The sequence below is a fragment of the Clytia hemisphaerica genome, unplaced genomic scaffold (assembly GCF_902728285.1).
Source record: "Clytia hemisphaerica strain Z4C2 unplaced genomic scaffold, Clytia hemisphaerica genome assembly, whole genome shotgun sequence".
Classification (NCBI taxonomy): domain Eukaryota; kingdom Metazoa; phylum Cnidaria; class Hydrozoa; order Leptothecata; family Clytiidae; genus Clytia; species Clytia hemisphaerica.
The window spans coordinates 2,834,096-2,849,617 of NW_027103562.1; the positions used below are offsets into that span (position 1 = coordinate 2,834,096).

Consider the following 15,522-nt stretch of genomic DNA (forward strand, 5'->3'; position numbering starts at 1 on the left):
ATAAAATATATTTAGGGCCTGCGACGAAGAAAATTCGGGGGGAAACCTTAAAGCTAAGGCTTAACTTTGCACTTCCCTCCCTTTAAAAGCAAATTCAGGCAGGGTTTATACCACCGTACGCCAGAGAGGTAGTTTTTTGTAACTTTGGCGTGATAGACGTGATAGACAGACCTTAAACATTGCCCTATGAAAGCTCCAATAATTGTAAGAGGTCTTAAAAGGTCGACGCTGTCGAGAATAAGGTCAAAAAACTGCAGAAAACTTTATGTTGGCCATAAAAAGGTCAAATTTAGCCCAATAAGGTCACAATCGTTTAACAAAAGAATTAAAAGCAAAATCAGCGCGTGAACGTGAAAATGGTTTTTTTTCGCGCGTGAATACATGAATTGGCAAAAAATTTTGCGTGAATACGTGAATTGAGGGTCGACTGGGGGGGGGGGGGCTCATACAGAAAATAATTCTAAAGCCTAGTATAAATATGGTGAGCAAGTAAGGGCCGGTCTCCACTTGCGCGCGTTTCGATCGCACTTTTTCGAGCAAAGCTTCCACAATATTGGTAAAAAGAAAAATGAAGCAATTCCATTGGCGCGATCTGACGTAACGATTGGAAAAAGTTGAAATGTATTCAACTTCTTCTTCGAGCGTGCGCTACATTTGATATGACGAAATATTTTTTCCGAGCAAAAAGGATTGAAGAGAAACGGTGTGATCGCAGCGCGCGCAAAAAAAGAAACCGGAAGTGGAGACCGACCTTAACTGTCAAAAAGTTAATTGATCAAAAAGTGATAAGGAATACGGTCGTTAAGTTAAGGAATATTACTTTGGATTGTGTGATGTTATAATATATGAAATTGATTTTGGCGGGAATTCAACCCTTTGGATCCGTCACGGGTCAGATCTGACCCGTCAAAAACAAACTACCATAAAATCTGATTAGGTTGCTGGATTTCTATGAAATTTTCACCAGATGGTCTCAAGAAAATATACCCATCTCAAAACCATGGTTTGTAAGGGAGCAAAAGTATTGAATTTTTCAGTCTCTATCACAGGTTAAAATACCCGGGGGGGTACTAGGGCAAGATGGGTTACGGGGATGCTTCGCTGGTCAGGGTACCTTTTTTAACCTCCACGAGTCCCAGGTAGGGTCGCAAAAACACCAAAATAGAAAAATCAGTCCCTCGTAGGGTGCCTATTTTTGGAAAATTTGGTGAAAAAGTAGAAAATTTGAGAAAATTTTAATTTCAGTCCCATTCAGGGTCACATTTTTCGCAAATTTTGAGTCCCACGTAGGGTCCAATTTTCGAACCTCAGCAGAGCACCCCAGTCGGTCGACAAGGTTACTACCCCTCCCGGGTTAGAATAACCGTACTTATTTTCTAAGAAAAAAATTACCCACTTTTAGTACTTTTGACTTTCAGCTTTTTACAATATCTTGGAAATTAGACAAGTTTCTTCAAATACTTTTTCTGCATTTGGTCAGTACTGAATTTGGTCTTCTTTATGGGATATTCGTAGTCTAAACTTAACTAGTCAACTCTTAAGATGACTTCAAGGTTAAAAATTGACGAAAAAAAAATATTTTTCAGAAATTTTGGTTGCTCGAATATGTATTCAGACTTTACATTTCATATGCTTTCAGAAAATATATAGTTTTACAGGTGTATATAAAACAATCAAAAAATCATTCTTCATCGTATTCGCCGGAGGAACCCTAAAAAATACAAAAACTATGTTCGGATCCAAAGAGTTAAATTAGAGGATTACAAAAAAAGAAAATTTTGACGGGAAATCCGCCAAATCAGCAGAATTAAGTTCCCGTATATCAAAATTTAAGTTAACTTTTTACAATGCCAAAAACTTTCAATTTGCATCATTTTAGTCATTATCTCAGAATCTCAATTACACGTTTTTTATAAAACAAACTATACGAGATCAATGGCATCAATGAAAATCTTCGATGGCCTAAATGTCAAAAAAATTTTGATATATTTGACTTTGGANCAAGCCCGAAGGGCTAGACTCGAGACTCCTGGATGGGAAATGAATCAACTTAATCTCCCATCCAGAACACCCGCACGTGGTTTTTACACAAACGCCGAACTGAAAGTAAAATATACTGCTCTAGATTAAAAAAAATGCAGTCCTTAAAAACAAAGGAAGTGCTAGATACGATCCGTTGTCTTGATTGCGGTGCGCTCTAGGTGCTTTCTGGATGGGAAATAAATGACTTCACTTTTTCTTGCCTACAAAAGGTTAGATATTGTGCTTTAACCCTTCGGGCTTTAAACTCAATGGGTCTATTTCACGGAAATCTAGAAAACAAAGCAGTAACACTACAGTTTGATCGTTTTCATACCGTTTCAAGATTATTCATAAGTGCCAAAGAATACATCATAGATTTCCACATGTTTACAAACTAGACGGATAAAAGACCGAAGCTCGCATAGTAAGCAACGAAAATGACGAATAAATTGTACAAAGACGTGACGTGATATTTTTATTGCTTTGGTCCGCATGAAGGAAGAAAATATCATACCATTTACCATTCGTTTCTATGCTGTTTCTTTTCTCATGACGTTCGTTATAAGAATCAAAAAATATGTGATAAGAATTTTCTTAAAGGTATGTGGATACTCGTCAGTATGTTACATTAAAAATCTATGCACCGTTGGAACGATATTTTAGAGTTACATCATTTTTAGGATTCCTATTTTTGCAAGCAAACATTACATAAAAAAAAATTTAAATTTTGAAAGTCAGATTACAATTGGAATGTGACTGAAGTCGTCAGTTTGAAATTTAGGGATATCTTAAAAAAAAAAGTAGAGGTCACCTTTGACACGCACCTTTGTTTAACTTTACTATTTGATGATATAGTTTAAAAATTTTCTTTTTTGAGTGGATGCCGGCTCTGGGAAGAGAATATTTATTCAACTTTACGGCGATTTGAAGATCTGATCTATAATGAGATATAGGACTTAATTTCACTATTATAGTTAATCATTGACTTCTCATATTTCGAGTTTGCTGTAAAAAATACACTAGTGATATCCAATCGCCAGGCTTTTCAGTTTCGGTTTCTTATAAAATATTCTTATAAAATATGTTCTTATTTAAATAATTCTTATATAAAAAATGTATATTTATTTGTTCGTACTTCTGTTAATGAATAAGTACAAAATACCATTAACTGATGTTAACTTGCTTACTAATTAATAATTAGCAGCATTTTGTTGATGAGAGAGAGAGAGAAAGTGATTTTGACGATAATTAAGAGAGCACTGATAAATAAATGCATTGAAAAGACTCATTAACCCTTTGAGCGCGCAGTAGTTTTGAAAAAGTTGAAAAATTTCAATGATTTTTTTTTTTAAACTTGAAAATTCAAAATGGCGTAAAAGCTTGTAGCTTTTGATTTAGACACTCGTTTTGGTACCATTGGAATGGTAATTTTGTACTCTTTCAAAAAGCATTCGGTTTATGCCCCTTTAAATCAAGTCCTAGGGACCTGGGACCCAACCTTTGGGACTTGGTATTTTGGCTGTTTCAGGACGCGAAAACGCGTCTCATGGAGTCTAAGGGTTAATGAGACCCCTGATAAAAATTTTTTATGGTCAAAACAACTTCAAATCACTCCTATTTGTCATTTTCAGTCATTTTGAGCAGTTTGGAGTCTTCAAAAAAAATTTTAAAAAATTTAGTTAACCCTTTGAGCGCGCAGTAGTTTTGAAAAAGTTGAAAAATTTCAATGATTTTTTTTTTTAAACTTGAAAATTCAAAATGGCGTAAAAGCTTGTAGCTTTTGATTTAGACACTCGTTTTGGTACCATTGGAATGGTAATTTTGTACTCTTTCAAAAAGCATTCGGTTTATGCCCCTTTAAATCAAGTCCTAGGGACCTGGGACCCAACCTTTGGGACTTGGTATTTTGGCTGTTTCAGGACGCGAAAACGCGTCTCATGGAGTCTAAGGGTTAATGAGACCCCTGATAAAAATTTTTTATGGTCAAAACAACTTCAAATCACTCCTATTTGTCATTTTCAGTCATTTTGAGCAGTTTGGAGTCTTCAAAAAAAATTTTAAAAAATTTAGTTAACCCTTTGAGCGCGCGCAGTAGTTTTGAAAAAGTTGAAAAATTTCAATGATTTTTTTTTTTAAACTTGAAAATTCAAAATGGCGTAAAAGCTTGTAGCTTTTGATTTAGACACTCGTTTTGGTACCATTGGAATGGTAATTTTGTACTCTTTCAAAAAGCATTCGGTTTATGCCCCTTTAAATCAAGTCCTAGGGACCTGGGACCCAACCTTTGGGACTTGGTATTTTGGCTGTTTCAGGACGCGAAAACGCGTCTCATGGAGTCTAAGGGTTAATGAGACCCCTGATAAAAATTTTTTATGGTCAAAACAACTTCAAATCACTCCTATTTGTCATTTTCAGTCATTTTGAGCAGTTTGGAGTCTTCAAAAAAAATTTTAAAAAATTTAGTTAACCCTTTGAGCGCGCAGTAGTTTTGAAAAAGTTGAAAAATTTCAATGATTTTTTTTTTTAAACTTGAAAATTCAAAATGGCGTAAAAGCTTGTAGCTTTTGATTTAGACACTCGTTTTGGTACCATTGGAATGGTAATTTTGTACTCTTTCAAAAAGCATTCGGTTTATGCCCCTTTAAATCAAGTCCTAGGGACCTGGGACCCAACCTTTGGGACTTGGTATTTTGGCTGTTTCAGGACGCGAAAACGCGTCTCATGGAGTCTAAGGGTTAATGAGACCCCTGATAAAAATTTTTTATGGTCAAAACAACTTCAAATCACTCCTATTTGTCATTTTCAGTCATTTTGAGCAGTTTGGAGTCTTCAAAAAAAATTTTAAAAAAAATTTAGTTAACCCTTTGAGCGCGCAGTAGTTTTGAAAAAGTTGAAAAATTTCAATGATTTTTTTTTTTAAACTTGAAAATTCAAAATGGCGTAAAAGCTTGTAGCTTTTGATTTAGACACTCGTTTTGGTACCATTGGAATGGTAATTTTGTACTCTTTCAAAAAGCATTCGGTTTATGCCCCTTTAAATCAAGTCCTAGGGACCTGGGACCCAACCTTTGGGACTTGGTATTTTGGCTGTTTCAGGACGCGAAAACGCGTCTCATGGAGTCTAAGGGTTAATGAGACCCCTGATAAAAATTTTTTATGGTCAAAACAACTTCAAATCACTCCTATTTGTCATTTTCAGTCATTTTGAGCAGTTTGGAGTCTTCAAAAAAAATTTTAAAAAATTTAGTTAACCCTTTGAGCGCGCAGTAGTTTTGAAAAAGTTGAAAAATTTCAATGATTTTTTTTTTAAACTTGAAAATTCAAAATGGCGTAAAAGCTTGTAGCTTTTGATTTAGACACTCGTTTTGGTACCATTGGAATGGTAATTTTGTACTCTTTCAAAAAGCATTCGGTTTATGCCCCTTTAAATCAAGTCCTAGGGACCTGGGACCCAACCTTTGGGACTTGGTATTTTGGCTGTTTCAGGACGCGAAAACGCGTCTCATGGAGTCTAAGGGTTAATGAGACCCCTGATAAAAATTTTTTATGGTCAAAACAACTTCAAATCACTCCTATTTGTCATTTTCAGTCATTTTGAGCAGTTTGGAGTCTTCAAAAAAAATTTTAAAAAATTTAGTTAACCCTTTGAGCGCGCAGTAGTTTTGAAAAAGTTGAAAAATTTCAATGATTTTTTTTTTTTAAACTTGAAAATTCAAAATGGCGTAAAAGCTTGTAGCTTTTGATTTAGACACTCGTTTTGGTACCATTGGAATGGTAATTTTGTACTCTTTCAAAAAGCATTCGGTTTATGCCCCTTTAAATCAAGTCCTAGGGACCTGGGACCCAACCTTTGGGACTTGGTATTTTGGCTGTTTCAGGACGCGAAAACGCGTCTCATGGAGTCTAAGGGTTAATGAGACCCCTGATAAAAATTTTTTATGGTCAAAACAACTTCAAATCACTCCTATTTGTCATTTTCAGTCATTTTGAGCAGTTTGGAGTCTTCAAAAAAAATTTTAAAAAATTTAGTTAACCCTTTGAGCGCGCAGTAGTTTTGAAAAAGTTGAAAAATTTCAATGATTTTTTTTTTAAACTTGAAAATTCAAAATGGCGTAAAAGCTTGTAGCTTTTGATTTAGACACTCGTTTTGGTACCATTGGAATGGTAATTTTGTACTCTTTCAAAAAGCATTCGGTTTATGCCCCTTTAAATCAAGTCCTAGGGACCTGGGACCCAACCTTTGGGACTTGGTATTTTGGCTGTTTCAGGACGCGAAAACGCGTCTCATGGAGTCTAAGGGTTTTTTTTGGTCATTGAATTTTGCTTGCTTTCAAAATGAAGTTGTGTGTCATTTGATATGTGTCTGTCAAGATATTATGGTGGCTTTTGCAAAAATATTTGCTGTTGTATTGGATTTTTTTGTTACTTTAAAACCATTGAGAGTAATTACCGCGTAAATAATTGATTGTCACCCAGCTTGAAATTTTGTTTGTACTCTTTATTGCCGAAGTCAAAATTCTGCTACTTTTTTCATTTTTGGGATTTCTTTTTTTTGGCTATTAGCTTCAATTTGTTCTAAATCGTCAAGTATTCTCTTAAATGCTCTCCCTTTTCGACCATTATAGGCCTTATTGGCTAAAATTTCAATATATGACTTCTACACGTTTTCTTTATAAGGACATCCAAAATTCCTTCTGAATATTCTTTGAACATCCTTTGGAGGTTCTTAAACTTTTTAAAATCTTAAACCTAAAAGTGATCTCAATGTCACCATTTTGTGAGTGTGTTTGTGCAAATTTCTGAGAAAATGGATGTTTTAAAGTTCGCCAAGCTTTAAAATGTTCTTAACTTGTTCTTAATATTTTGGCCATCGAAACCTTATGTTCTTATATACTGTAGTTTGTTCTTATAAACAACGTGTATAATTATGTAATAACTAGCATCTAGCGAACAACTAGTAGTGTAGTGGTAGAGCATGCGGCTACCGTTCGCAAGGTTGTGGGTTCAACCTCCAGCCGAGTCATACTAAAGATTCCCAAAATGGTACTTGATTCCTCTCTGCTTGATGCTCAACAATTAAGAGAAGGATATAAAAGGGCAAGTGGAGAAATTCAGGGAGAAAGAGTGGCGCCCTCCCCTACCTTCGGATATCGAAATATCTATATCTATAGCTATCGAAAGAGGAGTCTTCGGGTCGCCTCCGACTGCGGTCGCAGACTTACTTATTTTTTATTTATTTACTAACTAGCACCAGCTGACACCAGTCCGAAATTAGAATTCGGGGATTATTAAAAAGGTTGGAGTTTCAACAGATTTGTTTGACCAGGTCTGACAGAAAATAAACAGCAGCTGTAAACGACATTACCATCCATGGTTTGAGAAAAAGGTGAAGGGGTACTGAACTGAGTAAAACATATTTTCAAGATTTTTGTCTTTCACTTACGTTTCGCATTTAAAGTTTCTTTGGTTAGGTTTAAATTTCACTGTTTGTATAATCAGCTGATAAAAACAAAGAAAGCCAGCCTTAGATTTAGGTACTGGAAAAATTGGCCGAAATATTTCCCCGGTGGAAAATTATTCTTCCCATTTTCCCAATCAACTATTTTCCCAACCCCACTGAATTTTCTGACTTGAAAACAAAAGAATTGAAATCCCCAGCCATAAATAAATATGGGAATATCGACCCCCGTCAAGTTTCAGTCTGTTATTTTTATACCTGTTGGCTGAAAAATTCATATCGGGTCTTTGAGAAGGGCGTCTTTCAAACTTGACTTTCGATAAAAGTAGCGACGAGTTCTTCACCAGGTTATCCACCGGATTGGATCTGATCGGGTCTCTGACATAAAGGTGTTTAAATGAAAGAATATAAAGACTCTTCGTTCATAAGTTTTGAACCTTCTTCAGATTCGCTGCTGGATGAGGGTTCATTGAAAGATAGACAATTCATTTTTGTTAAGTAATAGTGCAATGTTAATCAATAAACAACAATAATCACAGATAAATCATAGTCAGTCAATTGATAATGAATGAGATAAAAAGCTCACTGAATTTCTAGAATTCTTTGATAGACTTGAGACCCTTTCGGTAATTAATACTTACAAGCTTTCTGAGAATTTACACCGGTGGACTTAAATTTTTACAAAATAAGTTTTTTATACTGAATTTCGAAAGACAAATCCCTCGAATTTTGTTGACTTGCACATTTTCTTTATAAGAAAAAACTATATAAGAGCGAAAAACTTCAATTCCCAAAATATCAAGAACAATGTTAAGAACATTTTATAAGGCTTTCGTTTGCGGACTCTAAAACACCCAATTTCTTAAGGAAATAGACTAAAATGCTTGGGAAATAAGAACATGTTAAAAACATTTTCAGGCTCAAGACTCGAAAAGTTAACTTTGGATGTTCTTATAAGAAAGAAAACGTCCAGTTTCCGTTTGGATAAAGTTGATGAAAATTTCGGAAAGTTAATAATCGAATCGAACAACTCCAAAATCGTAATATAAATGAAATAAAATGGAAATATTTAAACCTCTTCCGTCCAAGTTATGAAACATCCCCCAGTGAAGACACTTTGGCAGAATTAGGTACGTCCCTTGTACGAGGCTCTTATTTAGGCTTTGAAGATATTTGATAAGGTCCCAAATTTACTAATGCTCAAGATTTTGTATCTGACAGGATCAACTTTTGTTTATTTTATGCAGCCAATTTTCAGGGTTGAAATTTAAAATGTTTTCACATTTTTTTCAGGGTCCAAAATTTACCAAATATTCATATCTGACAGGGTCTACTTTTTAAACTCAAGCAACACGTCCCCGTCGGCCGGGGCAAGGTTACCCCTGGGGCTAAAACGTTAAAATTTCAAAAACTTCAATATATTTTGACCTTGATTGAATTCTGACAGAAAAATGTTGCTATTCCTGTCATACTTATCACTCTTCTTTTTCATTTTCAGGACTAAACACTAATATAATATTTTGGATCTTTTACGCAGCAAAGATTGCAGATATTATTTCTTCCTAAAGGTATTTATTCTTTCATTCATTAACGCTCTTTCTTTTATTCCACCGATTTTAAAAGGTTAAAACCCTCACCAAAAAATTCAAAGCCATGTAAATTGCTAAATCTTAGGGTTAACACCAAGACGCACAAAAGATTTAGCCCTTCTTGAAGAAGGTAGAAAAGAGCATATTTTCACATCTTGATTTTTTAGCGAAGCACTCTGTCTAACTCGAGCCTCTATAACTCGAATATTTCCTTAACTCGAAGTTTTATGGTCCCCTTCAAAAATGTACAACGTGAAGGAAAGAAAGTGCTAGATTTTTCGTTGAAAAGCTGATAAGTACACGTTTTTTTATAAGAACAAACTATATAAGAACACAAGGCTTCGATGGCCAAAATGTTAAGAACAAGTTAAGAGCATTTTAAGGCTTTTTGGACACTTAAACACTTATTCTCTTAGGAAAATGGACAAAAATACTCTCAAAATGGTGGAAATAAGAACATGTTTAAGAACATCTTTACGCTTAAAACTCTAATAACTAAAATAAATTTATTTTCAACTGAGGATTGATTGTAAAAACATGAAACTGCCAGTATTGAAACAATAATTTTCATTACTTCAACTGCGATAGGCTTAAAACTAAAATTTTTTGGATGTTCTTATAAAAAAAGAAACGTGTATATAATGCTTCACTTTTAATGCCTAAGAAAGGTTGAAAATTTCTTTCTAGCCTTCGGCTGGCTTCCATGACCGACCGGCTTTAAACTCGCAATGACCTGACCTAGACGTCCGATGATGTTGTTAACATTCATTTTATTACCATGGAGTTTTAATACTTAACCACGTCGACAGTTAAGGAGTGTTCTGCTTTATACAAAGACTTTGTGATTTAATGAGGATATAACATTTGAAAGTTAAAATGCGCGAGAAAGCATGACAGGGTAATTATAGATTTGTAAAGGTTTCTCAAAATGTCGGTCTCAGTTTATCCTCCGTCGTTGAGGACGTAGATCAGTCTGTAATAAAAACGAAGACATTTATAAATCACCAGCTAGTCAGAATCAGATTCAATCTAAAGTGAAATCTTAAAAATTATGTTCTGCAGTAAGACTCTCGTTTTTAACAAAAACCGTAAACGTTTTTTATGAGAAAGTCCAGAATTTTTTAAGCTTCCTGTGTTTTTAGCTTTTAAAGTTTTGAACCTAAAAGTGTTATTACCCATCTGGCACACAACGTTGTTTCTATGTTTATCTAACGTCCACAACGTCCATTGAAACAACGTTGTGTGTCAGCTGGGTATAATGTTCCTATTTTCATTATTTTGTGAGTATGTGGTGCTATTTCAAAGCCTTAAATACTTTAATTGCTCTTACAGTAACTTGTTCTTCATATTTCGGTTGTCAAAGCCTTGTGTTCTTATATAGTTTTTTCTTAAATAAAAAACGTCCATCAAAGTCAGTGAAGGTTGTGCTTTCATAATTGAACTAGTTTAACATGCTAGACAGCTAAACGTAATAGCGAGTGGTGTATAGTAGTAAGATTAAACAGAGTAAAATTATCTTAGAACTAATATTATCTCGTTATAATTACCGTATTATCATATAACACCAATATTACTGTATTACACGAATTATTGAAAGCAGTAAGTCTATAAATCACGAAGTATGATATTTCAAATCTTCGATTAACCGCTCGATTGATTAATATCATGATTATAATCTACATCATTATGCAGAGAGCGAACATACTTTGCGTGGTTTGAATATTGGCTCAATAACGACAACGAGAAAAAAAAAAAAAAAAATTGCGACCCAATATAATCCTTCATTAAAGACGGCGATTGAAGATAGCGATTTTAACATGGATTATTAATTTGCGAGTTACGAGTTGGTCATGTGAGTTGCGAGTTACAATTAAATCTGCGAGTTGAGATTTTCTTTTTTACGAGTTAAGAGTTGCGTTGCACTTTTAAGAAAGCAAAAGTGTGAGCTCTTTTGATTTCTAACTCACGTTTTGCAACTTGCACTTTTATTTTCTTGAATGTGCAACTCGTAACTCGTAACTTGTAACTCGCAGAAACTAACTCAAAACTCACAGATTTTATAAGTAACTCGCAACTCGCAAGACTAACTCGCAACTCTTGTCTTAATGCACATTTTAACACTTGTGTGGACGAGAATTATCCTCCTTTAAAAGGACATCAACGTACACTGGACTAATAAGAACTTCTATTATAAGAAGAACTTCTTTAATTCAAACTAATGCTCAATTCCCGACAAGGTAAATTTTTCCTAAGATACACTCAACAATTTAAATCACTCTACAATTCGAGCAAATTAGTCTTTCCGTCCGAGTTCGAATTAGCGCGAGTTAACTGCATTCTCTACCATTTGCCTACAAAAGCATATTTTTAAAGAAAGAGTAAACCTAGTTTTTACCGTCTCCCACACGCCTTGCGAGTACAGATTTGAGAATTTCTCGTTAATTTTGCTTATATCAGCAACATTTGTGTATTATTGATTTGTGTTATTATATCCAGCTAAAAATCTATAGTGGGGTTGTTTTAGAGTGTAATCTTTTCCATTCAATTTTTTTCATACAATTCATTCAATCATCGATCACTTTACTAGTAGTGCTGAAATTTCAGGGAAAGGAGACGTGCGTGGACCAAACTTCGACCAATCTTTCCAGTAGAGCTTAGGCCCACCGGGTCTGTGATACGGTTGTTTTATAGGAAGCTAACCTTTCCTTCAAATAACCGTGTAATTATTCAGTCTTAATCTGTTTTAAATGATTCATAAATCTGTCTACACAGTACAAAGGCTTCTTTGATTTGTCTGTGAGACAATATTTTTGAGCTTGCAAGTTCGATCACAATAATGTCTATAGACTCTTTAGAATAGATTCTCCGTAAAGTATTGACGAAAGCAAGGAATAATAGTGGGATTATCGATGGTGCTATTTTGTTTTAGAGCTTTGTTGAGAGAAACGGTTCCATTTTTTTATAAGGACGAAAGCCACGTCAAAGAACAAAAGCTAAAACGATGACAAAACTCGAAACTTTCGGGTTCTTCCAGTCAATTGATTCGCCCGAATTTTACGTACGGCTCAAGCACGAGTCAATAACGAACAACATTCCATTGGGTAAAAATTTGCTTTCGCAAAGACGGGATTTGTTGAGGTGAGAGGGTGTGGGCTATCAACATTTTCACTTGAAAGTTCACAAAGGGGATTGGGTCGAGTTAATCAGTATTGGATAACGTCAAATATTTGAAGACGACCAAATCATATGCCAACATATTCATGATATGCACCATTGCAATGTCTTTCACGGACCCAACAGCCGATTGGTTGAAAGTGACGTAAAATCAGTCAATACGTCATTTTCAACCAATCAACCGTTGTTTCCATGAAAGATATTGCAATGGACAACTAACGTCATCCCTATCATGTTGAACTCAAACTCACTGCCCTTCTGGCGTCAGGCTTCATTTACGTGAGTGCTGTACGTGTATTGTAAAACATCAACTCCTTCTAATTTGAATTTCTACTGTCCGAATCTTTCTGTTAAAGAACAAATAAAAGTTAGAATTCCTCTCAGCATGAAAAGTCTTGGTAATTCTAGTTTATTGGAATCTTTTCCCCATGTAAAAATGGCAAAATCATGCCATTTTTTGAAAGCACACGCACCACAGTAAAGCAGAAAAAGTAATTACTTTTCTTTAAGAAAAAATGATTTGATTGTTAATTACAATAACAAAGTGTTTCGGAAGCAATTATATTGAGATCAGTTCGTACAGTTCATGCTTCGAATACCACTACCTATTCTAGTATATTAGTTGAGCCTTCATTACGGAGGAGTTAAAACGCAACCTCAGAAGAAGAAGACATCAGTAAATGTTTTTTAAGAGTTGTAACTACTAGATACCACACAAGCGCGAAAAATATTTACGTTGTCATATTTTGTGATGAGTTTATTCGTTAGATGTATAATAAAGCTAAGAGGAGATTATTGTTAAAAGATTTAAGCTATTGTTGCTGTGAAATTGTCGTACGAAATTGTGGTTACCGATAAACTAAAGAGAGTTTACAAAAATTATCACAGACATATTTATTGATAGACTGGTGGTACCAGCTGTTAACAGAATTTAACTTATATTTGGGTAGTATTAGAGAGCGAATGCAAAAATGCGAGTCATACAACAGTCCCAGCAGCAAATTGTTGATTTGAATACTTTTAATCCTTTATGTAAGGTCCAACAATCACTGGATGGTCAATTATACGTAAAAATGATGCTTCATCAAAACACAACACAGTACCAACAACCAACAGGTATTCTTCTATTTTTTGATGTTGACCACCAAATTTTACAATACCGAGCTTATGTATGTGCGTTTTTTCTGCAATGGTAACTGTAAGAATCTAATTTGACTACATCCTGACCAGCTGGGATGACGGTAAACCAGCACTTTTTACCGACCTTAATTTTGCGGGTCAGAACTGTTGGTTATTCAAAATCGCTTCAGTTACTCTACCGTCCTCAAACGTGCAAATATATAATCTCGCTGATAAAAACTAGAATTTTCTTTTCAAATTCTACTCTTCTCTTGCCATTAATTTCCAAGATTGCAGCTAGCCACAAACGTTGTGTCAGTGGCAATGCAACGTGAATTCAATTTTATTGGCTTTGGATCGACATTGAGTTAGAGACACGGCCAAATAGGGACCTACATTCTCGCTCAGACGCTCTCCATACATATAGATCATTCCATTCTTTATTTTAGAACTTAGTGAGGGAGACCCATAGCTATTTTACTTTTCGCTGCAGCAAAAGATTTTGAACTTTTGAAATTTGAACCCAGACCTTTCTATATAGATCAATGAATTTATTATTGTTTTTTTCGGCGCTTCATAGTCACGTAGTACAGGGCTTTCTAGACGAGATGAAAGTAAAATGATTATACTTTTAGTTAAAGTTATACTCGTTTGAGTTTACAATTTTAGAATTTTGTATTACGCGTGTAGGTCACATGCAAGAACAAGCAAACGATCACCCAACACTCAAAAAATATATCGATGGATGGCTCGAATTCAAAGAGAAGAAGAAAGTCAAGGGAAGCAAGGTACCTTAAAGATTTCTTTCATAAGTGTGACTTTGAGAAACTATGCCAATCTCATTTGGGAAAACTTCTGATTTGTCCATTAACATAATTTAGCTCGGCAATGTTTACATATGACCGTAATTAACTCCTAAAGAGAGCCGATGTTTTGCATAGATACACAAAATAGTTTTAACTTTTTAAAAAATCTCTGCTTGTTTTCACGGGGTCACTAAATCACACTTAATTAGTTTAAATTTACCCTAAACCATAAGTTTTCCAGTCAGTTCAGCTTTTGGGAGTCTTAACGCAATAGTAGGATATATTTCCACGTTTCTATATAAAAACCATGAGAGTGTACAATCAAAAGTTTAGGATTGCCTAAACTTCAAAATACATTATATCTGAGAAAATTCTTTGAGATATCTTTGTAAACACTGTGGAGTCCTACAATGACTCAAACACGGACGGAAAACGCAAATTTGTTCGATTTGTGGAAATTTTGTTTGTTAGAAGCCGTTTGTTGACATTTACTGAAGGCTACTTGTTCGAATCAAGAAGAAATTTAAGTTTATAGAGGATTAAGTTTTGGAGGCTTTGATGCATATGATATTTGTTGTTTATTTGATTCGTTTTGAGGAGGAAGAAAGTCAAATTGGTCATTATTGACCATCTTGGTGATAGAGATCATCTCTAGGCAATAAAATGATAAATCTGGTTTATTCGCTTCTTATACCCGCAACAAGCAGATGGTTGCATAAGAGAGGGGTTATGTAATTTCATTCTTTCTACAAGACAAATGCATGTCCAGCCTTTTTTTCTCTTCTTTGGATAAAACTTGATTTTATCGTTACCAGAAGAAAATGTATTTTTAGGAATGATGACCCTTCGTTGCTTTTCCTATTTTCAACGAATCGGACAAAGATACTTGCTGGCGATTGAAGTGATACTAAAATATAATAATGTTATCAATGAGGGGCCAGTGTTTCTGGTGTTTCCCGGCTAGTTTCAAACTCAGTAACTTCAGTTTAGGCGAAATCAAAGCTCATCAAGTTTTTATAACGCTCATACAACCCTGTGTCACCGACCCGCTTAGACCCAAACCCCCTCGTAAATTTGGACATAATTTCGTCCCTGATGGGAAAAATTGGAAAGCCACCAAAAGAAAATTGACTTTGATTTCATCCCCATTTGAGATTCAATAGGACAAATTGCACTCCGAAACCACACTGGATTTTTTTTTACCTAAAAACAATATAATTTCATCCCTCACAGGGATTTCGAAAAAAAATTTCATCCCCACTGTGGGAAGACGTTCCACCGGGGCTGTGAGACAGGGGCGTTCATGAATGAACGTTAGAAGAACATTGAAATAACAATTTATGCCACCTGTAGA

General features: G+C 34.9%; 1 long non-coding RNA gene across 1 annotated transcript; it reads left to right on the forward strand.

Moving 5' to 3' along the window:
• Positions 1–8,976: 8,976 nt before the first annotated feature.
• On the forward strand, positions 8,977–14,144 carry LOC136800601 (uncharacterized). Its single transcript, XR_010845732.1, has 3 exons — positions 8,977–9,048; positions 13,281–13,359; positions 14,053–14,144. It is a non-coding gene; the product is annotated as an uncharacterized lncRNA (long non-coding RNA).
• Positions 14,145–15,522: the final 1,378 nt, after the last annotated feature.